Source organism: Dendrobates tinctorius, unplaced genomic scaffold (assembly GCF_039654945.1).
Source record: "Dendrobates tinctorius isolate UK_male_01 unplaced genomic scaffold, ASM3965494v1 ptg000082l, whole genome shotgun sequence".
Classification (NCBI taxonomy): domain Eukaryota; kingdom Metazoa; phylum Chordata; class Amphibia; order Anura; family Dendrobatidae; genus Dendrobates; species Dendrobates tinctorius.
This window is the reverse complement of record NW_027361750.1, coordinates 4,545,699-4,572,120: the sequence shown is the minus strand read 5'-3', so window position 1 is coordinate 4,572,120 and position 26,422 is coordinate 4,545,699.

Genomic DNA, 26,422 nt, shown 5'->3' with positions numbered 1-26,422 from the left:
TGTTTTTCGATAAACTAATGTAATCATGGCAATATTGTGAAGGAAATTTTGTTCTTTTTCAAGCTGGGTCCTGGGTATGGGTGTGAGTTGATTTCCAGGTGGTTATTTGTATAGAGCACTTCTCAGAGGAAAATACTTCTTTATATAAGGAAATACTTTTTAGAATCTGCAATGAAAATATTTTGAAAAAAAAGGGATTTCTATATTATTATTAATCCTCATTAATCAGGAAATGGGGATAATTGTTAAGATTTCTACATTATATACACATTTAGCATTACATAGTAGTAACTCTCATAAGCGTACTTATGTAACTACGCTGTGTCACAAGTGATTGAATGACTACAAGAGAACATTTACTTTACTTATGAAAACAGTTTAGGATTCAGGGTCAGTGTTTTAGAATCACAGACTGTGGCTGTTGAGTAAATATGTCAAGACGAAAGTCCCTGAATTCTGACATAAAGATAACACTTCACGTATTTGTCACTTAGGAACAAGGTGTATATGAAGTCAGACCTGCCAATCAAAACACAAGCCATGGTTTCCTGGTGCACCAAGGTAAAAATAACATGCGCCCGTAGAAATGGTTTCCATTACCCCAACCACAGCATTGAAAACTATCTGCTGTAACAATTGCCGTCTTTAATTAGCTTCTTCAACTGCTCCCATATTGACAGCTAAAGTATTTTTATTCTCTCCCCAAGCAATCCAAAAGAAGTCTTTGACATTTGGGAAGCCCCTTTATACATTGGCATGTAAAAGTGTACGCACCCATGGTCAAGATTACTGTTATTGTGAGCAATTAAGCAAGTTGAAGATAAAATGTCTCTAAAAGGCCTAAAGTTAAAGGGGACACATTTCCTTTGTATTTTAGGCAAAAATATATATATATATATATATATATAGTCATCTTTCACATTTTAAAAATTACAAATGGAAAATGGGCCAAAGCAAAAGTTTGGACACCCTTGGAGATTTGTGTGCTCAAATAACTTTGGACACGGTTTCAGACTTTAACTACCCTCTTGAGGTTATGGCTTCTTCACTAACATTGTTGGGAAAGACCAGTTGATGCAAATTTCCCAGCTTTATGAAAACCCAGCCCCTTCTAACCTTGTGCCAAAAAAAGCAGCCATCGGTTCTTCTAAGCAGCTGCCTAGCACTCTGAAAATGAAAATGGTGGAGACCCACAAAGTAGGAGACGGCTATCAGAACATAGCAAAGCATTTTCAAGTGGCTCGTTTCTCAGTTTAAAATGTAATTAAAGGGAATCTGTCACCCCCGGGACATATATGATCTTGGGCATACAGGTAATAGAAATGTTAAACGAGTTGTCACGATCCATTTTTGAATCTGTGGCAGATCCGGACTCTCATATTAAAACTTTTTTCCTTTCAGGCCATCGGGGGTTAATATTAGTTTTTGCCCCCGGTGGCCGCTGGTGTTACGGCATCATTAGTTGGTCTTCTGGTGAGTTTTTCCCCCCGGTGGTCGCTGGTGTTACTGCATTGTGATTAATTATCTATGCAGGAGGAAACCATTCCCACCTTCCTACATAAGCTCACCAGGTTCTCCAACTAACTGTTGGTGATATTGTATCTCTTTGGAGACCAACCAAGCTGGAGTTCAGGAGCGGACAGAGTTCTGTGGATCTTCAGTTGTCTGCTGTTTTCAAATGGCTAACTCTGCTATCCTGGAACATTGCCACTTCCATCTGCCCACGTTTGCCATAAATCTGAGAGTCAGGTTGTTGCTGAGGTGAACTCTGGTGGATCTAGGCATCCTCACTGTAGGTGGTTTTCCGGTGAGGCTCAGAGGCCCCTCATTGAAAGGGGGGTACTGTCATGATCCATTTTTGGATCTGTGGCAGATCCGGGCTCTCATATCAAAACTTTTTTCCTTTCAGGTCATCGGGGGTTAATATTAGTTTTTGCCCCCGTTGGTCGCTGGTGTTACTGCATTGTGATTAATTATCCATGCAGGCAGAAACCACTCCCACCTTCCTACATAAGCTCAGCAGGTGCACCAACTAACTGTTGGTGATATTGTTTCTCTTTGGAGACCAATCAAGCTGGAGTTCAGGAGCTTACAGAGTTCTGTGGATCTTCAGTTGTCTGCTGGCTTCAAGTGGCTAACACTGCTATCCTGGAGCATTGCCGCAGAGTAAGCTAAGTCTTGTCTTTCAGTTTATTTAACCCCGAGGTGTCTGTATTACCTTTTCCCTGTTTTTTTGTGCAGTTTACTTTATTCCTTGTCTCACCCCTTGGGGAAGGGGTTGGGTGTTTAGCTTAGGGATGAACAGGAGGTTGGGATCAGGTCGGAGACTTGGGTCTCACTACCTTTAAGTGTACCCCCAAGCTAAGGAAAGTCAGGGCACCCCCTTAGTCTTAGGGGCAGTTCAGGGGCCCTGGTTCCACGTCTCCTGTTTCCCCGCAACTGCCCCGTGACACTAGTCTTACCTGTTTGCCTCATATTAATGGTCTTATTGTTGAGAAATGCTATATACTTTCTGTATGGTAATGATTTCTTCCAGGCTCCGGGGCGTACGATGCCTAGAAGAAATCCCTGCCTCCTGTCTTCATTGTAATACCACCCGCCTCCCATGCACGTCAGTTATTCCACCAGAATTTATCTGGTCTCTGAGCAGATTCCAAGGGACCACAGTGCTTGGACTAGCAGCTGTATTTTTCTGCCCTCCCCCGGCCAATTAATTTCTTTTTGTTCTGTCAGCATGAACAGGTAATGTTCACTATTTAACCCTGAGGCTCATGCAATAAAAGATTAAGTCCTGACACCAGTGCCAGTATCAGGACATACTTTTTGGGCAAAGTTAGCACACAATTTGTACGGCCCCCAAGGATGATACTAATATTCAAATGTTCATTGGAACAAAAAAAAATTCCCCACCCCTGCTATAAACTATGAAGATTCTAGAAATTAAAAATGTTATTCAAAGACAAAGGGGCATGGGTTTAAAAAGTGTCTGTGTGCCATAGCCTTGAAAATTTTGGTATTCAATTTCACTAAATTTGTGTAAGTCTCCAACCTCTGTGTTATATGAACAGCAAGCATAGTGTAGTTTGGACAAAACCTTGAATGGACAGATCCAATTATATGCCATTGGGATTTACCACAGATATTAAAGGGAACCTGATATCTGATTCATGTTGCTCTATCCACAGGGTGCATATATTATCCATGCCCGCTCACCTGGAAAGACCGGTCTCTACATATACACACACACAGACTTGTCACTCCAGGGAAACGGGCAAGGAAAACCCTCTAGAGACCCCCCTGTCTGACTAGTCTTCCATGGAGCCAAGTCCCCAGTGGCTTTTAAAGTATGTTTTACTCTGAAATGCCACAAACTTTCCGAGTCAAGCATACTTGGCTGAGAAAATACAACCAGCACCTGATACATGCTACCCATGGATCAAGCAGCATGCATCAATTGTCGGGTTCCCTTTAAATTCTAGTTTAGGAAGTACATTCACTTTAGGCTGTTAAATGTCATCTCTTGAGAGATGGAAATGCCACAGCACTATTTAAGCAATGCAGCTAGAGATGAACGGATCGATCAGAGGAGGAGGATCCTGTTCGAGTTAAATTTCCTGAAATCATACAAATTCATACATACTGAGATTAAATTTATGGTTTGCAAAAAGAAAATAAACTTGCCCATGATTTCCCCCTCTGCTGAAGCATCAGAGAGCTCAGGCAAAAGTCATTTTGCGTTGCTTTGCAGGCTTCCCCATAATGGCCTGCAGCTATGACGTCTTATGGATTCTCATACCTTGTGCAGTGGTGGTCAATACCTGGTTTATCACAGATCAGCAGTTCCAAGCGGAACGTAGTTGATACAGCAGAGTTGTTTTCCATCTCCAGAGTCACTAGGTAAGTGTCTCCCTTCTGTAGAGTGTAAGCTCTTATGGCCAGTGGGGTTCTCTCTCTCACCAGCAAAGAGTAAACTCTTATAATAAACAGGCTACTTTCTTTCTCTCCCTATCACTCATCCTTAGAGTGTCAGCTCTTATGATCAGCCGGGTACTTTCTCTCTTTCTCCCTCTCTCTCCTGTATAAGCTCTTATGATCAGGGTGACCTCTATTTCTTTCTCTTGCCTGAAAAGTGTAAGGTCTTAGGGCTCATACTCACGATTATCGTGCGAGTCTCTCGCATGAAAACCTGGTGCTGCCGCCGGCACTCAGACCGGAGCGTGCGGCTACATGTATTTCTATGCAGCCGCACGCTCCGATACGAGAATTGTGAGAGTCTCCCGCAAGTGAGTATGAGCCCTTATAATGAGTGGTGTTCTCTCTCTCTATCTTCTCTCCCCCACTTGTCTTTTACAAGCAATTAAAATCTTTCCAGTATTGGAAATTTATTCAAACTTTTGGAAGAAATGGTGAAGTCAGCGAATTTGGGTTTCAAAAGATTCTCTCATCTCTACTTGCAGCCCTTTCACTGCTTTTCCATAAATTGCGATACTGACTGTGAGCAATCTGTGCTGTTCTAAGAAGTTGGACTTAAGGCCCCGTTACAATCTTCAATGTCCCAGCGATCCCACCTACGATCCGACGTGGATGGGATCACTGGGACATAGTTAGCTGATTGCTGGTGAGCTGTCACATAGACAGACTCAACAGCGATCAGGACCAGGGAGTAAGCTGGTATCCCAGGTAAACAGCGGGTATCTAAGAGCGGCTTTTAGATACCCGCTGATTACCTTGGAAACCAGCTCCCAGCGTCGCTAATCGTTGGTCTCTCCCTGTCACACGCAGCAATGTGTGCTGGCCATTGGGAGACCAACGATCAAAAAATGGCCCAGGACGTTTGAGTGTGATCAGCGATACCCGGCAGGGGGGCCGGTCGCTGATACATGTCACACACAGCGATGTCGCTGGCGAGATCGCTGTGGCATCACAAAATCAGAGATCCAGCTGGCGATATCGCTGTGTGTGACAGGGCCTTTACGCCGATCAGGAAGTTATAGCATATACTGAGGATCTTTCCTAACAGTACAAGATGGCAGGAGAGGTTCTAGACTTCTCACAGACTCTAGTCCACAAATTTCTATATTACAAAACATTACGATAGACATTTTTCCTTGTATAAGATCTATTTTAATTCTACAGTTTATTGCCATTTTTTACTTTCCCTCCATAAACTCATGTGGCACATTAATGAAATGCTTGAATACAAAAGAGAGTTTTAATTCCTGGTATTTAAATCAACCTTGTACGTATGAGAAATCCTTCCTTTAATCATAGGATTTGCCACCCTGTAGTTGAAACGCACGAAGCATAATAAACCATGAATTTTCATCCCAAGCTCTTTCACATTACAAATTGCCTGGTTCTGTTAATTATGGGTATGACCTCAGCACCCTGCTATTTACCACAAAAGAAAATGCATTTGTACATAATTCTCCACTGGATTGGGAAATTTTGTGAATGCCGCTTTCATTCATTATACAGAAAAGCTGATTTATTCTCATTGTTTTAAGATCTATTTTTGTTGCAGTCAGCCAGTCCAGAGATTTTACACAGAATGAAATGTCCTTTGCCATAGATATTAGTATTTTCTAAACCTTAATCCAGGTTCAGATGGATGTGATTGGCTCCGTATGTTTTTCCACATCATAAATGGGTGCAAGAGCTTCCTTCTATTCTACACACTATTCTGGTCTGTGAAATGGACCAAAGTACTGCATGATGTGATGTTTTTCTTCACAAAGATCATCGCTGATGTGCAATATTTTGGGTCTGTACACTAGGCAAAAATACAACTGATCAACACATCTACCGTATTTTTGTTTTATGTGTGCCATGAGTATTTTTTCACTGACCACATAATTATACATTATATTATACAGGCATTTGTATGTTTTGTTTATTTTTCTTTGTGCTGACCAATGATAGAAATTAAGAAAAAAAATTATTCTCAAGTGATTAGGTCCATGATAACAAATGGATAGCACATGGATGCCAACGGTGTTGCATCTGTGTACTTGTCAGCCCTCGCGGGTAGGATCCTCTCTCCTCCTGTACCAGTCACTGACTTGTATTGTTTGAGATTACTGTACTTGTTTTTTATTATGTATACCCCTCCTCACATATAAAGTGCCATGGAATAAATGGAGCTATAATAATAAATAATAATAATAATATTAATAATACTATCCTTTGAATTGACCCATCATACTTTGACATCAATGCAATAAACCAACTTTTCTTCTTGGGCAAAGTAAGGAACAAATTCCTTTTCACAATATCTGGATCATGAAAAAGACACTTCTGGTAACGTTAAATTCCTGCTTTTGAACCTTGATCTGAGTAACTCAGCAGCATCATTGGGAAGATTCTAGTCTCTTACTAAATCCTTCATTTCCTCATGGGAAAAACATGTATCATCTTCAAAGTCAGAACTTGATTTGTCATCTGGTTAAGGTATGATTCCACTTACATCGGAGCTAGATATCTCTTCCAAGGTAGCAGGGGCCTTGGGTACTGGTATATCTGTTGCATGGGGGATGGGACGAATTGCTGAGTGAAGATTGGGGTATTAAATGCTTCCAATTGGAATTATACCCTTTCACATTGCATGAACAAAAGTAACAGCCGTCACTATGGTTTTTTGCTCTCGCCATAACAGTAGAATCACATAACGGAAAGTTTATGGGCCCCGGTGCGAACGTTCAAATGGGGCCTCCCCATGCCAAAATACATGCACATCTCCGCTCCGTACACCTTGTACACGCACGGCTCCACTCACCTCGTACACAAGCGGCTCCACTCCGTACACTTCGTACATACACAGCTCTGCTCCGTACACCTCGTACACACATGGCTCTGCTCCATACACCTTGTACACACACGGCTCCGCTCACCTTGTATACTAGTGGCTCCGCTCCGTACACTTCGTACACACACGGCTCTGCTCCGTACACCTTGTACACACGGCTCCGCTCACCTCGTACACGCACGGCTCTGCTCCGTGCACCTCGTACACACACGGCTCCGCTCACCTCATATTCTTATGGCTCCGCTCACCTCATACACACGCGGCTCTGCTCCGTACACCTCGTACACACACGGCTCCTCTCCGTACACACACGGCTCCGCTTAGTACACCTCGTACCCACACTGCTCCGCTCACCTCATATACACGTGGCTCTGCTCCGTACACCTCGTACACACACGGCTCCGCTCCGTACACACACGGCTCCGCTTAGTACACCTCGTACACAAAATGCTCCGCACACCTTGTACACACACGGCTCTGCTCAGTACACCCCATACACACACGGCTGTGCTAAATCCACCCTGTAAACCCCTACTGAGTCCTGACCCCACACATAAACTTACCCTCATCTAGCAGTGCACCATGACAACCAGGTCGGCAGAGTCCTGCATACACGAGACTCCTGATCATGTGACCCCTGACTCCTCCCCTCCTGTGACCTCATCACAGGTCCTGTGTGCAGCCATCACGCCACTCAAAGCAAGGAGCTGCACAGCAAATGAGCGGCTGCAGCTCTGCGATCAGGCCCCTAAACACTGCGGGCCCCGTCGCATCTGCGACCTCTGCGTCCGCGTTAGTCCCGCCCTGTCTCCAAGTTTTAGTCCGAAGTATGCATAGTATACTTTTTTCACAAAGTCTATAATATTCAGCTGTTGATTCAACACTGTATATTCACCACAAATGAAACAGAAATGGTCAGGTGAATTAATACACTTCCGCAAAGGCAAAAGGCTAATTTGGGGAAACATGATTGATGAATGGCTGCATGAAACAAAAGTTTCCATTATTATTTTATTTTTTATTACCATAAAATTTGTTCATGAAGTGAATGCAAGGCCTGGCCCTAATTTGCATGCATCACAATCCCCCTTGGAAGAAACGTGGAGGAGCGTTTCATAAAAAAAATCACATTACAAAGGAGCGTTTCATCTGTACTTGGAATGGCCACACACTAAGTGTATGGGCTGACAAACATTTCCCCCTGGGGGTACATATCAGCATAGTGTGTAAAAAAATTTTTGGGGCATCATAAACACCTTGCAAAACTGTAACGTGGTTTCCTACACAGTTGCTACTGGGAAGGTGCAGGTTTTTAGTGAAAATGTGGCTGACGAATCGTTGGATGAAGTGATCAGGAAAAGGGGCATGGTGATGACAGGAATGGTAACGTACATGATTAATAACAGCAGTGGCTATGGGAGGTATGAGATCCAGGATATAGCCTACAATGATTAGTCATTTAGCCACCACCAATTACCAGAATGTGTTTCATTCCTGTCAGAAGATCGGTGTAACAGATGCGCGTGTGAGACTCGGCCTAAAAAATGCCCGTGAAAAATATGTTACCAAAGATGCACGTGTCTGTATAAAGGGCAAAGTGCAACATGTTTGTGAGATGCTGAATTAGAGAAAGAAGGTCAGTGTTGGATGAAAACCAAAGTGATGGATTCTCGTGAAAAAGTAAGTTGAAAAAGGAGTGAACCGTCCATATTTATAAACACACCCGTGGCACAAGCATCTTCATCTTCACCCATACATATCACCAATAATATCCTAATGTCACAGTCAAAAATTATTTGTTCTACTGTAACAAACTCTGTTAAAGTAATGCCACTAAACATAGATGACCACGACCCTGGGAAACACCAGATTTCCTCTTTACAATATATGAACGATGGTGGGATTGATGACAACTTGGAAATTTACCACATCCACACTAAGAAGATGAAGATCATAGCTGCAAAAAATGTGCAAAAAAGGCCGTGTATGTCTGGAAAATCATTTTCTCTTGGGCAAACTTTCCCTCTTGCTAAAGTGGTACCGAATGATGCATACACAGCTCTCATGTCTACTCAGTGTGAGAAGGTTCAAAGATGATGTATTCTGTTTTGTCCATGTCCACTTTTTGAAAGCGAGCAGAAAAGAAGGATGAAATAGCGGGAAGACTTGATTTTGGTCAGTAAGGAGGTGATGTCAGGTACAGATAGGTAGATCTGCGTGTCATCGGCATAGTGATGATATTGCAAACCATGCCATTACATCAGCTGTCCCAGGCCGAAGGTGTAGATGAAGAAGAGTAGGGGTCCTAGAACTGAGCCTTGGAGAACACTGAAAGACAGGGGTCAAGGTGAGGAGGTGGTGTGTTGTGAATTCGCTTTCTGGTCTACCTCTGGTTACTAGTGAAGGTAGTGGAGTTGGTTATATTGATAGAGGAGTCACGAGTTCTCTTCCCGGGCTCCCTCTGGTGGTTACTGGAGGTAATGGAGCTGATCTAATTAACAGGCCTGCCACCTGATAATGAGGAGGATGACTGGAGATCTGGAGTTTCTGACTGGATTTAAGACAGCCGACTCCCTCAGTCCCTGCTGGTGATTTTTTCCTGCCTCCTGAGGTCTTAGTTTCCAGCTCAGTCCCTGCATGCTCAAGTTAAGTGTTCTTTTGCTATTGTTCACATTTGATTTGGTTTTGTCTATTTCAGTTTTGTGTGGTCAGCCAGCCCTGGCTGGGGCGGTGCTGAATTTCTATCCTTATGTTACTGTTTGTGCCAGTTTGTTTTTGTCCCTTATTAGATTGGCCTCTTTTTTGCTCTGCTTTCAGAATATACTAGAGTGCTGATATAGTGGGCGAAGTCTAGTGACTTCAGTGTTTTTGCATCAGATGTGTTGGACCTTTTTTGCAGGGTTTTTTGCGTGATTGCAGACAGTGTCTTTCCTTTCTGTCCTGTCTAGTCAGTGTGGGCCCCATCGTTTGCTCAGTCTATTTTCCTATCTGCATTTGTGTTTTCATCTTGTCTCACCGACAATATATGTTTGGGGGCTATCTATTCCTTTGGGGTCTGCTCTGGGGCTGTTTAGATTTCCCCTTTCTTGCTTTAGGCTTATTTAGTTCTCCGGCTGTGTTGTGGCGTCTAGAATCATTGTAGGTACGCTCCACGGCTACTGCTAGTTGTGTGGATAGGATCAGGGGTCTGCAATCCGCTTAGTTACCAACCTCTCTGGTTTTCTGTGGCTTAGCTTGGTCTTGCTTTCCTCCTTGGTGACCCAATCATAGCAGTGGTGTGGAAGAGGGAGACACTGAATGTCCCCCTAACAGTCTGGTTGTTTTTTAAAGACTCTGCCGATAACCCCAAAAAGGCCATTGCATCACTGGCCATGCCCGAATCAGCAGGGGTAGCAAAACTACCAGCCTAACCACCACCAGCATGATAAGGCACATGGCAGCAAAGCACCCGACTTTGTTGGTTGAACACCTGGCTCCATGAACACTGTCTGGGGGTGATACCACTGCTTCTTCCAATGTTGTGCATGCAAACCAATCCCCTGTCCATGGTGCATGCAAAGATGCCTCCTGCCCTGCATCTGTAGTTGCACACAAATGCAACAAGCACCATTAACAAGCATGTCCACATCCTTGTCCCAGCGCAGTATTCAGTTGTCCATACCCCAGTCGTTGGAACGCAAGTCGAAATACGCAGCCAATGCTACAGTACTAAATTCACACATTTCTCGTCTGCTTGCGCTCGAAATGTTGCATTTTAGGCTCGTGGGAGATGGAAGCTTTACACAACCTGATGGTGGTGACCATCACAAGGTACCCGGTCCCCAGCCACCTCAATTTCTCCCCGATTTCCGTCACAACTAGAGTTGAGCGAAACGGGTCGAAAAATTTCAAAAGTCGCCGACTTTTGGCAAAGTCGGGTTTCATGAAACGAAACCCGACCCTAGGATGAGATCGGCCACGAGGTCGGCGACATACGCGCCAAAGTCGCGTTTCAAAAGTTTGTTTTGCGCTCTTTTTCAGCCAATCAGGATCCACGGACACTGTGGGCAACGTGATGACATAGGCACGGGTCACCACCATCTTTCAGAAGGGCATGCAAGTGATTGGCTTGCTTTGGTGGGCGTCACAGGGGGTATAAAAGGGCGTGCACGCCGACCGCCATCTTTCTTCTGCCGATCTTAGCATAGGGAGAGGTTGCTGCTGATTCTGTAGGGAGAGAGTTAGGCAGGGAAGAAGAAAAAAAAACTGCTTCCGCTGCTAGCGATTGTGCCTGTACAACACACCAGTCACTGTGTGTGCAGTGCAAGGGGAGGCTATATTGTGGTGTATCAGTGGTGTTGGTTGTTGGGCTGCCTTCTAAGGCTTCCTGACAGCTGCATTGCTGTTTACCCACTGCTCTGCAAACTGCTTTTTTAAAAGCAATCCCAATTTTTTTTTTGTCCTGCTGAGGTACTGAGCTGCAAACTGCTTTTTTAAAAGCAATCCCAATTTTTTTTTTTTTGTCCTGCTGAGGTACTGAGCGTGCATTTTTTCACACTATACAGCGGTGTACGCTCCTCACATAGTACCGTGTAACGGCTGTTATCACAGCCACAGTGAAGCTATCTGTGTCACTCTGTGAGAATAAGTCGAGGACATGTTCCGTTCTTACAGACCTGCACTCTAGGGAGATTCCTACTCTGCCCAATTCTACATACACCTTGTAGTTTGTGATACACTAGCCAATTTCTGCCTGTGACATAGCGCTGTGATATTCAGTGGGCCTCACACAATCCAAAAGTGTCCAGTGTCCACAAGTGTCTGCAGAAATTCAAAATCTCACTTATCCTCTAGTCACTTTGGTCACAGCTGTGCCATCGAGCCTGTTACATAGCGCTCAGATATTCAGTGGGCCTCACACAATCCAAAAGTGTCCAGTGTCCACAAGTGTCTGCAGAAATTCAAAATCTCACTTATCCTCTAGTCACTTTGGTCACAGCTGTGCCATCGAGCCTGTGACATAGCGCTCAGATATTCAGTGGGCCTCACACAATCCAAAAGTGTCCAGTGTTCACAAGTGTCTGCAGAAATTCAAAATCTCACTTATCCTCTAGTCACTTTGGTCACAGCTGTGCCATCGAGCCTGTGACATAGTGCTCAGATATTCAGTGGGCCTCACACAATCCAAAAGTGTCCAGTGTCCACAAGTGTCTGCAGAAATTCAAAATCTCACTTATCCTCTAGTCACTTTGGTCACAGCTGTGCCATCGAGCCTGTGACATAGCGCTCAGATATTCAGTGGGCCTCACACAATCCAAAAGTGTCCAGTGTCCACTAGTGTGAGCAGAAATTCAAAATCTCACTTATCCTCTAGTCACTTTGGTCACAGCTGTGCCATCGAGCCTGTGACATAGCGCTCAGATATTCAGTGGGCCTCACACAATCCAAAAGTGTCCAGTGTCCACAAGTGTCTGCAGAAATTCAAAATCTCACTTATCCTCTAGTCACTTTGGTCACAGCTGTGCCATCGAGCCTGTGACATGGCGCTCAGATATTCAGTGGGCCTCACACAATCCAAAAGTGTCCAGTGTCCACTAGTGTGAGCAGAAATTCAAAATCTCACTTATCCTCTAGTCACTTTGGTCACAGCTGTGCCATCGAGCCTGTGACATAGCGCTAAGATATTCAGTGGGCCTCACACAAACCAAAAGTGTCCAGTGTCCACAAGTGTCTGCAGAAATTCAAAATCTCACTTATCCTCTAGTCACTTTGGTCACAGCTGTGCCATCGAGCCTGTGACATAGCGCTCAGATATTCAGTGGGCCTCACACAATCCAAAAGTGTCCAGTGTCCACAAGTGTCTGCAGAAATTCAAAATCTCACTTATCCTCTAGTCACTTTGGTCACAGCTGTGCCATCGAGCCTGTGACATAGCGCTCAGATATTCAGTGGGCCTCACACAATCCAAAAGTGTCCAGTGTCCACAAGTGTCTGCAGAAATTCAAAATCTCACTTATCCTCTAGTCACTTTGGTCACAGCTGTGCCATCGAGCCTGTGGCATAGCGCTCAGATATTCAGTGGGCCTCACACAATCCAAAAGTGTCCAGTGTCCACAAGTGTCTGCAGAAATTCATTATATCACTTATCCTCTAGTCACTTTGGTCACAGCTGTGCCATCGAGCCTGTGACATAGCGCTCAGATATTCAGTGGGCCTCACACAATCCAAAAGTGTCCAGTGTCCACTAGTGTGAGCAGAAATTCAAAATCTCACTTATCCTCTAGTCACTTTGGTCACAGCTGTGCCATCGAGCCTGTGACATAGCGCTCAGATATTCAGTGGGCCTCACACAATCCAAAAGTGTCCAGTGTCCACAAGTGTCTGCAGAAATTCAAAATCTCACTTATCCTCTAGTCACTTTGGTCACAGCTGTGCCATCGAGCCTGTGACATAGCGCTCAGATATTCAGTGGGCCTCACACAATCCAAAAGTGTCCAGTGTCCACAAGTGTCTGCAGAAATTCAAAATCTCACTTATCCTCTAGTCACTTTAGTCACAGCTGTGCCATCGAGCCTGTGACATAGCGCTCAGATATTCAGTGGGCCTCACACAATCCAAAAGTGTCCAGTGTCCACTAGTGTGAGCAGAAATTCAAAATCTCACTTATCCTCTAGTCACTTTGGTCACAGCTGTGTCATCGAGCCTGTGACAAAGCGCTCAGATATTCAGTGGGCCTCACACAATCCAAAAGTGTCCAGTGTCCACAAGTGTCTGCAGAAATTCAAAATCTCACTTATCCTCTAGTCACTTTGGTCACAGCTGTGCCATCGAGCCTGTGACATAGCGCTTAGATATTCAGTGGGCCTCACACAATCCAAAAGTGTCCAGTGTCCACAAGTGTCTGCAGAAATTCAAAATCTCACTTATCCTCTAGTCACTTTGGTCACAGCTGTGCCATCGAGCCTGTGACATAGCGCTCAGATATTCAGTGGGCCTCACACAATCCAAAAGTGTCCAGTGTCCACTAGTGTGAGCAGAAATTCAAAATCTCATTATCCTCTAGTCACTTTGGTCACAGCTGTGCCATCGAGCCTGTGACATAGCGCTCAGATATTCAGTGGGCCTCACACAATCCAAAAATGTCCAGTGTCCACAAGTGTCTGCAGAAATTCAAAATCTCACTTATCCTCTAGTCACTTTGGTCACAGCTGTGCCATCGAGCCTGTGACATAGCGCTCAGATATTCAGTGGGCCTCACACAATCCAAAAGTGTCCAGTGTCCACAAGTGTCTGCAGAAATTCAAAATCTCACTTATCCTCTAGTCACTTTGGTCACAGCTGTGCCATCGAGCCTGTGACATAGCGCTCAGATATTCAGTGGGCCTCACACAATCCAAAAGTGTCCACTAGTGTGAGCAGAAATTCAAAATCTCCCCTGTCCTATAGACACCTTGTACCTTGTTTTACATTACTATATAGTTTGTTGGATTTTGTCTACATTTCTACCAAAAATGAGGAAGGCTGGTGGAAGAGGCCGTGGAATTGGGCGGGGGTTGGCAGCTGGTAATGATGGTGTTGGTGGTGGATCTGATGGTAGTGGCAAGAGCAAAATAGGACTGAATGCAGGAGGTGTTGAGCCTGCGTCAACGTCTGGCTCCATAAGGCTTTGAAGGCTTAGTTTTCTAGAAGTTGGCAAACCGCTTTTAAAGCCAGAGCATCAGGAAAAAGTTTTGTCTTACATTGCTGACTCAGCCTCCAGCTCTATCGCCTCCTCTTCTGAAGTTGCAAAAAGTAAAAGCACTGAGTCGTCATTGGAGGCTCATGTTCATGAACCACACCTTTCCTTGTGTCCTTCACCCCAACCAAGATTGAAGGATGATGCAGGCCATACTACTGATTACTCCATGGAGCTGTTTTCACATACCATGCCTGGATTATCAAGTCAAATGGTGAATTACCCAGGCCAAGATGAATCTGACATGGAGTGCACTGATGCACAGCCGCTGATGGATGATTCTGCTGGTACATTCACTCAGAGCACTACATTGTCCTCGCAGTGTACAGAGTCAGATTCTGACCCTGATGAGACTCAGGTGCCCCTTCCCGCACACTATACCACCATACACGGTGACACAGAGGAAGGTGCACATGACATTGAAGAGGAGGTGATGGTTGACCCAGTTGTTGACCCAGATTGGCATCCATTGGGGGAAGAGGGTGCTGCTTCCAATAGCTCAGATGAGGAGCATCCACAGCAGACATCGACATCGCAACAGCTGTTATCTGGCAGGCCCGGACCACTCCAAAGACAGGTTCCAAAAATCAAAAGAGTTGCTGGACAGCTTGTCCAGAAGGTCAAAAGATCACAGCGTGCTAGGCCGCAAAATGTCTGCCAAAGTAGGAAGAGTGCAGTGTGGCACTTTTTTGAACAAAATCCTCATGATCAGGCCAAGGTTATCTGTAGGAAGTGCACAAAGACCTTTAGCCGAGGGAAAAATCTGAAAAATTTGAATACCAGTTGCATGCTTAGACATTTAAACACCATGCACTTGCAAGCGTGGACACAACACCAAACCTCAAGTGCCACATGTGCAACTGATCACAACGAAGGTAGTCAGCAACGCTACATTGTTTCCCCCACTGTAAGCCCACCGGTTAGCACAGCAGCAAATGTTGAGGTGTCGTTGCAAGGCCACAGCAGTCAGGGAATCCCACTGTTATATCAACGAAAGACTGATTCTAGGCCATCAGAAAGAACACCAACTCCATCACCATCATCAACCCTCTCTCAGTCCGCCCTGTCCACCGCTACTTCCACCATATGCAGCTCTCAAGTCCAGCTCACCCTCCCAGACACTATGAGTAGGTCAAGAAAGTACTCAGTCTCTCATCCGCGTGCACTGGGTTTGAACGCCCACATTGCCAAACTAATCTCGTTTGAGATGATGCCCTTTCGGTTGGTGGAAAGCGCAGCTTTCCGCGAACTCATGGCCTATGCAGTACCACGCTATGACCTACCCAATCGCCACTTCTTCTCTCGCAAAGCCATCCCAGCCCTCCACCATCATGTGAAAGACCGCATTGTCCATGCACTCAAGCAGTCAGTGAGCGGAAAGGTGCACCTCACAACTGATGCATGGTCCAGTTGGCATGGCCAGGGCCGTTACGTGTCCATCACTGCGCACTGGGTTAATGTGGTGGATGCAGGGTCCACAGGGGACAGCGGTGGTGGGACAGTGCTGCCTAGACCACGGTATAGGAAACAGTTGGCTGTAGGCATTCGACCCTCCTCCTCCTCCAGAAGCGAAAGCTCGTCCACAGAGCGCAGTCGTACGAGCACTCCATCTGCAGCTGCCACTGTTGCACACGAGGTGTCCCCCTATCGAGCAGCTAGTGGAAAGCATCAGCATGCTGTGTTGCAGATGATGTGTTTGGGCGACAGACACACCGCCGAGGTGCTGGCCGAGTACTTGAAGCGACAAACTGAGTCATGGCTGGGCAGTGTACATCTTGAGGCAGGCAAGGTAGTTAGTGATAACGGCCGTAATTTTGTGGCAGCCATAGCCCTTTCAAAACTCAGCCACATACCTTGCTTGGCTCACACCTTGAACCTGGTGGTGAAGTGCTTCCTCAAAAATTATCCGGAGTTAACAGCCCTGCTCCAGAAGGTGTGAAGACTGTGCGCGCACATCCGCCGGTCGCCTGTACACTCCGTTCGTATGCAGAAGCTGCAGCGATTGCTCCACCTTCCCAACCACCGCCTCATTATCGACATTGCAACAAGGTGGAACTCCACCCTGCACATGGTGGAGCGGCTGTGCGAGCAGAGGCAGGCCATAATGTATTTGTGGGAGGATACACGGCCAGGCACTTTGAGAGCAGACATGGAGTTGACAGGTGTGCAGTGGTCGAAGCTGAAAGACCTCTGTAAAGTCCTTCAGTGTTTTGAGGAATGCACACGGCTGGTAAGCGCAGACGACGCCATCCTAAGGCCTCTTTCACACATCAGGTTTTCGGCGTCAGGCGCGATCCGGCGCTTTTGACTAAAACCGGATCCGGCGAAATGCAATGCCGGATCCGGTTTCCCCCCATTGACTTACATTAGAGCCGGATCGAGCCGGATGGCCATGCGTTTCATCCGATTTTCGCCGGATCCGGCAATGTGACGCGATCCGGCGTCTGGAAAAAACTGCTACTGTAACGTTTTTTGTCTCCGGCGAAAAAGCCGGACACGCCGGATCCGGCGTGTCCGGCTTTTTCATACAATGAAAGCCTATGAGCGCCGCAATGCGCCTGATCCGGCGATAGCCGGATCCAGCGGCCGGATCCGGTTTCTTTGGTCTGAGCATGCTCAGTAGCTCTGCCCACAGGACATATATAAAAGCAAGACAATGGGACCCTCAGCCACACCCAACATGCCACCCAAGCCAAGAACCAGGAGCAGGAGAAGGCAGCAGACATCTGCAGCAGCAGCACCACCCCAAATGGAGCAGCATGCTGAACAACGGGAGGGGAGTCCAGCAGCAGATGAGAGATGGTAATTATCAAATCCCCCATTCCTCCAAACTAGGGCTATGGAATATCAAGATATTCATTGGCCCTTTGTTTCTCTTTATTCAACAGCCGCCCAATAGATGCAGCAGCAGCAGCAGCAATGGCAGCAGCAGAAACACCACCCACAGCCATGGAGTCTGGCCATGAGGAAGACAGCACATCTTCTGGGAGCCCTCCCTCGCATCGTCAGCGTTTGACGGTAAGTTTTTATTTCCAAAATCCATCATCTCTGTAATATATGTGTATTCATTGCCTTTTATTTCAAAACAGGAATCACAAGATGAAGAGGAGCTCCCAGAAGAAGAAGGAAGGGGTGGACAGACACTTGGAGTGGGCTCACAATTGGTAAGTTTTTTTGCATCAAATGCAGAAACACAACATCACACTACACACAACACATAGAAAACAATGTTCTGCAGACCACACACAGCAAACAAATGCCTACATCCAAAGACATAACATTTTTTGTTTTCTTCTCTAGTCTTCCCAATCTGGTGCTCGGCCAAGAGGTCCTCGCAGTGCCTCCCAGGGTCGTCGGCAACAGCAACGCGGCGGTCACCAGCGTGTAAGTATAAATATTTTTGCTTTGTTTTTTTTGCACTTTTTATTTCATTTCTTTTGTGGAGGCTAATTATGTTATTTTTGTCTTTTTCTTTAACAGCCTTCACAGCGTGCTCCCGACTCTGACGGTGAGGATGGAGGGATTGATGTGGACCGCCTCATCGATCTCGTCAGAGAAAGGGAGCCACTCTGGAATATGGCTGACCGCCGCCACGCTGACCTGATCGTTACCCGACGACTCTGGGAGGAAATCTGTTCGCTCCTTGTGGACCGCTGGGAGGACCTCGAAGCTCGGGCCCAGATTAAAGAGCGTAAGTATATACAGTACCGGTTGCTTGATTTAAACCAGTGTCTCCCGAACTCCAGTCCTCGTGGTCCCCACGGATCATGTGTTCAGGATTTCTATTTACTTTGGAAATCCTGAAAACATGACCCCTGGGGACCATGAGGACTGGAGTTTGGGAAACACTGATGTTGTATACTAACCACTTTGTCCTTTCTCGTTTCAGGGGAGAGAATTGTGAAGCAGTGGCAGTCTGTGAGGGATCGTTTCAAGAAGGAGTTCAATAAAGAGATGTGGGCCCCGAGTGGATCTGGAGGACGCAGGAGCAAGTACAAGTACGCACGAGCCCTGTCGTTCCTCCGGGAGACAATGCTCACCAGAAGGTAAATATTACACACCACATGTGACAAAAAAATGTTTAGATGTAACTTTTTTTTTTCAGCCAGGGCCATACCATGTCACTATTTTAATTGTTTTTTTTTCTCTTTATTCCACAGCACGGTGAGCAGCACTCGGGAGCCTGCACGATTGGAGCCTTCTGAGGCGATCCCTGAGGAGACCGGCACCGAGGGACACTTCGACCGCCCCGGTACATCTGCACCTTCCCAGCCTTCCCACACATTCGACCCATCTGTCCCATCCACCAGCACAGGAGCATCGTGGCCGCCTACATTACATGAAGCTGCTGGTGAGGAGATCGCTTTCCCTTTACCCCACCCTTCTGCCCCTGCCACCTCTAGTACACCTGCGGGTACTGGGCGGCAGCGGCAGAGGGGTCAGGAAAAGACTTATGCGCCAGAGTTCTTGCATCTGAATGCATCTTTCCAGAACTGTCTAAAAGTCTTGTCAGAGCAAATCTCCGCAGGCTATCAGCAGATCAACTCCAGCATTCTGGAGGTGAAGACACTTCTGCAAACCATGCATTCAGAAGCAAGATCTTCGCCAAACCACACCTTTTTCAGGTCTGTTGTGGAGCGCATGGAAACGCTCTCTCCTGCCCAGCAGATGCATGTAATGCATTCATGCCACGCTGCTCTCCAGCAAGTTACCTCCCAACCTCCTCCTCCCACCACAGTAGTTCCTCCACCTGCACCCCCTCCAGCCACTTTCCATCCTCCCCCTCCTATTACATCTACACCCCCTCCAGCCACTTTCCATCCTCCCCCTCCTATTACATCTACACCCCCTCCAGCCACTTTCCATCCTCCCCCTCCTATTACATACCATCCACCTCCCCAGCACCAGCAACCTCCCCAGCACCAGCAACCTCCCCAGCACCAGCAACCTCCCCAGTACCAGCAACCTCCCCAGTACCAGCAACCTCCCCAGTACCAGCAACCTCCCCAGTACCTGCAAACTCCCCAGTACCAGCAACCTCCCCAGTACCAGACATCTCCCCACTTCCAGCAACCTGCCCCGTACCAGACATCTCCCCACTTCCAGCAACCTGCCCCGTACCAGACATCTCCCCACTTCCAGCAACCTGCCCCGTACCAAACTCCTTCCCCATACAACTTGCCATCAACATCATCTGCTCCTACAGTCCCTGCCCAACCCTCCACTCCACCACCCACCACCACCTCTTCTGCTTCCCACATGTCCACCCATTCTGTAGTTTTTTCCACACCTTCACCTCTAACTGTTCCTTCCCCACCACGATCCCAGTCCTCTCTCCACACTCCCAGTGTCGAAGTGTCCCGCAGCCCCTCCAGCAGTATTTCCACCACACACTACACAGATTTATAATGTGTGTATTTAAATAAAAATGACCAGTTTTATGGTTTCAAAGCTTTATTAAACAAGTTTATTAAAATTTTAAAAAAGTTTACTAAAAAAAACATTTTTCAATAAAAGTTAAATTATTTTACACTGGTTGTCTGTCATTTCTTTCTGCGGTGAAAAAGGTTAAATACAGGGTATTTAAAAGGTGAAATGGTATTCAAAACTAGGTATATAACTGTGGGTAAATTTTAGCTTTTTGCCACAGTTGTGTTCCTGGTTGTGTTTGAAGCAAAGTATTTCACCTAAAAAGTTGTGTTTATTGTTGGTGATTTCCTAACAATGTACACAACTTTTGTTAAAAGGTGAAATACTTTGCATAAAACACAACCAGGTACACACCTGTGGCCTAAAGCTAAAAATAGAGACCATGACAAGATAGCCAACTTTGGTTGGCAAAGGTATATACTGTTGGTACAGAAGGTACACAAGTTTGGTTAGGGCACAAATCTTTCACACTCTGTCATCCTGCCAGTATACTCTGCCTTGAGGTGACATAAAGTATAGTGCAAAATTGTCCCTCATTACTGAAACCGTCACAGAACTTCTAGTGGTAATGTCATGGTAATCTTGCAAGGTGGTTTCTTCAGAGGTGTCCTCAATGGAAATGGGTTCCTTGCAGATAACAAAATTGTGGAGTACCACGCAAGCTTTGATCACCTCGTCCACAGTTTCTGTCTTGAGGTTGATCGCAGTCAATAGGACCCGCCATTTGGCTGTCAGAATACCAAAGGTACATTCAACCATTCTTCTTGCTCTTGTGAGGCGGTAATTAAAAATGCGTTTTGGTCTTGTCAATCCTCTGCTAGAATACGGTTTCAAAAGGTGTTCTGACAGCTGGAAGGCTTCATCCCCTACACAGACAAATGGCATAGGAGGACCAGATGTTTGCGGCAGCGGTCTAGGTGGTGGGAACTGGAAGGTGTTTCCATACAGTTTACGCCCCATGGCAGACAGTTTGAAAACTTGAGAGTCATTGGAGCGGCCATAGGCCCCAATATCAACCGCAATAAATTTGTATTCCGCGTCAGCGATGGCCATGAGGACAATTGAAAAATATTTCTTGTAATTGAAATATTCCGATCCCGATCCAGCTGGCTTTACAATGCGGATATGTTTCCCGTCCACAGCGCCCAAGCAGTTGGGAAACTGACATATCTGTTGAAACTTGTCAGCAATTTCAATCCACCTCTCTGTTGTAGGCTCTGGTAAAAACTCTTCAGCTAAGGAGTCCCACAGTGCACGGCATGTGTACTTCACAATTCCAGATATGGTGGAAATCCCGAGTCTGTACTGGAAATGCAGTGACGAAAGGGATTCTCCAGTTGCAAGAAATCTGTGGGGAATTAAAAAACAATAAATTAGTTTTAAATCACAGCATTACATACCAAAACTGAGCTATAACACTTGGAGATACAAACTACCACCAACAAGATTGCAGTGAAAGTGTGCTCTGATGCGATCACATCCAATAAATGTGGCTTACCTTAAAGTCACCATCAGACGCTCTGCGGGTGAAACAGAGAAGCGGCAATAGGTGTCCGCTTTTCTTATGAGGTGTGCAATGCGCTCCACCAAGTAATCAAAATTCTCCATTTTCATCCTAACATATCCAAAAAATTTATCCGGGTTTCGTCGAAGGTCCATGCAGAGTGTAGAATAGACCCCACGCGTCATTCTCTTGGCTGTGATGGGGTGGATCCACAAACGTCGTCTACGATGCCTGATGCGCTGCTGTCTCGCTCTCTCCTTCTCCAGAACAATCACCCTCAAACGATTCGCCTCCGCTATAAAATCCGCCAAATTCTTCAAAATATTTCCAATGACAACATCCATCTTCGCCAGTAACTTGCTCTTCTCTCCAACCTGCACTTTCTCCTCTACAACCTGTCAAAGAAGGGCTGTAGGAACATGCTATATATAGTTTTCCAGTAGCCAATCCCGTTCGGAAGGCCACAAGGGTCAATTTTAAAAACCGGATCCGGCGTAATCCGTCGAAAAACGGATAGAAAAACGGATGAACCGGATGAGACGGATCCGGTTTTGTCTGTCAAGAAAAAGATGGATCTGGCAGAAAACCGGATCCGTCACATCTGGTTTTACTAAGCATTTGCCGGATCCGGCGTTCCGGCACGACGCCGGATCGCGCCTGACACCGAAAACCTGATGTGTGAAAGTAGCCTAAGCATGAGCATCCCACTTATGCGTCTGCTCATGCAAACTTTGACGCACCTTAAGGAGCAGGCTTCTGCAGCCAATGTTGATGAGGAGGAAGAGGAGGAGGGAATCCTTGATGACATTCAGCCATTGTCTGCTCAGGGACCTCTCCTGGACGAGGTGGAGGAAGAAGAGGAGGAGGAGGAGGAGGATGATGGGGATGATTACTTAGGGGAGGAGGATGCATCTCGTGGGGCAAGTGAAAATGATGGCGTGGCAAGGTCTGGTACAGGGTTTGTGTGTGACTGGAGGGATGTGGATTTGCCAGAAAGTGCTCCTCCAACCAGCACTCGCAGTGCATCATTGACACCGGGAACATTGGCCCACATGTCAGATTATGCCTTGCAGATCCTAAAAAGGGACCCCCGCATTACCAAAATGATGAACGATGATGACTACTGGTTGGCCAGCATCCTGGATCCACGCTATAAAGGCAAATTACAAAACATCATGCCACAGGAGAACCTTGACCTAATATTGGCTAATAAACAAGCAACTCTGGTAAATCGGTTGCTTGAGGCATTCCCAGCACACAGCAGCGGTGATGGTTCTCACACGAGCCGTACGGGCCGGGGTCAGCTTGGCAGAGGTGTTCGTGGTGCACACAGCAGAAGTGGCGTTGGAGACAGGGGTTTCATGACAATGTTCTGGACTGATTTTTCAAGTACCGCTCACACAACTGGTAATACTGCATCGATGGAAAGTGACAGGAGACAGCAGTTGTCAACTATGGTTACAAACTACTTTTCCTCCCATATCGATGTTCTCCCACACAGGTCATTCCCCTTTGACTATTGGGCCGCTAAACTGGACACCTGGCCTGAATTGGCACAATATGCCTTACAGGAGCTCGCTTGCCCAGCTGCAAGTGTGCTATCGGAAAGAGTCTTCAGTGCAGCTGGATCAATCCTGACAGAAAAAAGGACCCGTCTGTCAACCCAAAATGTGGATGATCTAACCTTCATCTGATCTGAACCACGCATGGGTTTCCAAGGATTTTGTCCCACCTTCTCCTGCTGACACATAGGGTGACAGAAAAATGGCTTGCTTTGGTCCACCTTTTCCTGGGACTTGACCTATTTCACCTTTTGCATCAGCTGAATGTCCAACATCAACATATGCCACTTTCTAAAACTCCCTAACTGTGCTGCCTCCCCCCCCATGGCCAGGGTCACCACCTAGCGCACGACAACGTGTGAGTGCCGTTGCCCTTGACAGGTGGGTAGGCCGACTCTTGGGCGCGGGCACTGGCACAGGGTCCCTCATAGTGCAATCAAGTGTCTCTGACAGTGGTGGTGCACACCCGCCGTCAGACACACCGCCGTACTATGAGGGGCCCAGTGCCAGTACCGACGCCCACGAGTGGGCCCCCCTTGCTTGAGCAGGGCCCCAGCATTTGCAATCTTTACCTCTCCCTGCTCCTCCGCTGTGTAGTCTGGGTCGTCAAATCCATACTGTGCCTGACACCGTTTGAGCCTGCCTCCTGATGTATAGACATATATTTTGAATGTGTACGCTATCCATATATGTTATCTGGGGATACGGTACCCTTTCTGACCTTTGTGCAATCACGTGCAATCCATACTGGGCCTAACACCGTCTGAGCCTGCCTCCTGATGTATAGACATATATTTTGAATGTGTACGCTATCCATACATGTTATCTGGGGATACGGTACCCTTTCTAACCGTTGTGCAATCACGTGCAATCCATACTGGGCCTAACACTGTCTGAGCCTGCCTCCTGATGTATAGACATATATTTTGAATGTGTACGCTATCCATACATGTTATCTGGGGATACGGTACCCTTTCTAACCTTTGTGCAATCACGTGCAATCCATACTGGGCCTAACACCGTCTGAGCCTGCCTCCTGATGTATAGACATATATTTTGAATGTGTACGCTATCCATACATGTTATCTGGGGATACGGTATCCTTTCTCACCTTTGTGCAATCACATGTAATCCATACTGGGCGTGAGAACGGCTGGCGAGCTGTTAAGCAAGCTACAGCACCTGTGGTTTGCATACGTAAGTTTTTCATTTTTTCAGGAATGACGGTTAGGCCTAATTCCGGAACTGCGGTTGACCTGCACTTACTGGGAAATCATTGTTCGCGGGTAATAATTGTAATCAGTGATCCCCATCACTAACGTTGTTCAGCGGGTTATCTGCACCTGTAAGCGACAAACGCTGGCCTTTTCAGTGTAGCGCACATGCAGCCACGGACATGTAAGGGCATGACACACCAGTTATTGGCCAATCTCATGTGCCAGAGCCTCACGGGTCCCTCTATTAAGCCGGACTCGGACCGCGGGGCATGACGGAGTCTCGTTCGTTAACGGAATTAAGCTTGCAATGTGTGCATCTGTTCTGTAGCTGGCATGGTTGAGGTTTCCCAGGTGGAGTCGAATTTAACCGTAGGCTCCACTCCTGGTGGTGCCCTTCTGGACATTCCTTTAAGGTTCAGCTTTGCAACCATACTGCCCACGTAAAACAAACACTTTGCCTTCATGAACGCTGTTTGGAGGGTCATGACTCGTGGGAATAACGCCGCCCAATCAGTTAACCTGCTAGAGAGATCGTTCGTTGCTCCCAAGCATGACATCACACTCCCTAGGAAGAAGGTAATGCCACTGTGGCGACCGTACTCCTGGGGGCGACACAAGTGCACTGATGCCCAGCCACTGCTCGATGAATCTGCTGGTACATTGACCCAGACCACTACATTCCCCTCGCACGCTACACGGCCTGAATCTGACCCTGATGAAACTCAGGTTACCCTTCCCATATACAGTTCCATCTTACACGGTGACAAAGAGGAAGCTGCAGATGAAAGTGCAGGTTCGGCCCACCCGCCATCAGACACACTACCGTACTATCAGGGGCCCTGTGCCAGTGCCGTCACCAACAAGTGGGCCCCCCCTGCTTGCTCAGGATCACAGCACTTGCAAAGTTGAAATACTGTGCAGTGAGATGGAAGATGGGGACGACGAGGAATCCAGACAAGTACAGGGATTCCCTAGCGAGGAGACTTATTTGATTGTTTTCAATGTTGGGACAGCAATTTTTGGGGAGCACTATACTCTGGAGAATGATAGATGGGGCCCACCATACACTGGAACATTCCAAAGGTGGACATCAGACACTGGAGCAGCATTTACAGGGCCCATTATACACTAGAGCATTAGAAATGGGGCCCATTATGTTTGGAGCATTATTTGTGCCCATAAGACAGTGGAGCTTCATCCATGGGGACCAACATATACTGTAGCATTATGTGGAGCTCATCATATACTGTTTCAAACATTATATGGGACCAATGATTCTGTATGGAGAAATAGATGGGCCTCGTCATGAGATGTAAAAAGTGAAGTATTTTTCATTGTACTAAACCGCTATTTCTCTGCCGTATCGGAGCATGATGAGTTGTGGTATGTGTTAAACGGGCGCTCTTTTGCCCAGGGCACATGAAAACCTGGAGCCAGCCCTCCCCCCCACAACTGTAGCCAAATAACCCCCATTTTTCAGTGCGTAACTTGTATTATGAAGTTAATTAAGGTTGACAAGCTTAAGTAAGAAGAATTGATGCTTTTGGCATTCAAATGGGCACTGTTGGTGTGTTTCCTGTCCTCCTCTCACTGCCGACTTTTATTCCCCATTGACTTACATTGGGTTTCGTGTTTCGGTACGACCCCGACTTTTCCCTATAATCGGACGATCTTGCTCGACCCGACTTTTGGAAAAGTCGGGTTTCACGAAACGCGACCCTAAAAAACCAAAAGTCGCTCAACTCTAGTCACAACATTACACAAGCAAGCACATGTCCCACAACATTACTCGGGCCCTCAACAATGCTGTCACAGAGAAAGTGCACCTAATCATGGACACGTGAACAAGTGCTTGTGGGCAGGGATGGTACATCTTGCTGACGGCACAATGGGTTAGCGTAGAGGAAGACCTGACCCAGTTGGACATTGGGAGACCATGTCACAGATGTATGGATGAGACAGGTTGTGGAAGGCTTTGTATGTGATTTTTAGGGTTTTGAACTGTAGCCTCTGGGCAATAGGAAGGCAGTGAAGGGACTGGCAAAGGGGAGAGGCTGGGGAATAACGGAGGGACAGTTGGCTTACTCGGACAGCAGAGCTTAGGATAGATTGGAGTGGTGCAAGAGTGCTAGAGGGTAGGCCAGAGAGTAGAAGGTAGCAATAGTCGATGTGGGAGATCATGAGGGCATG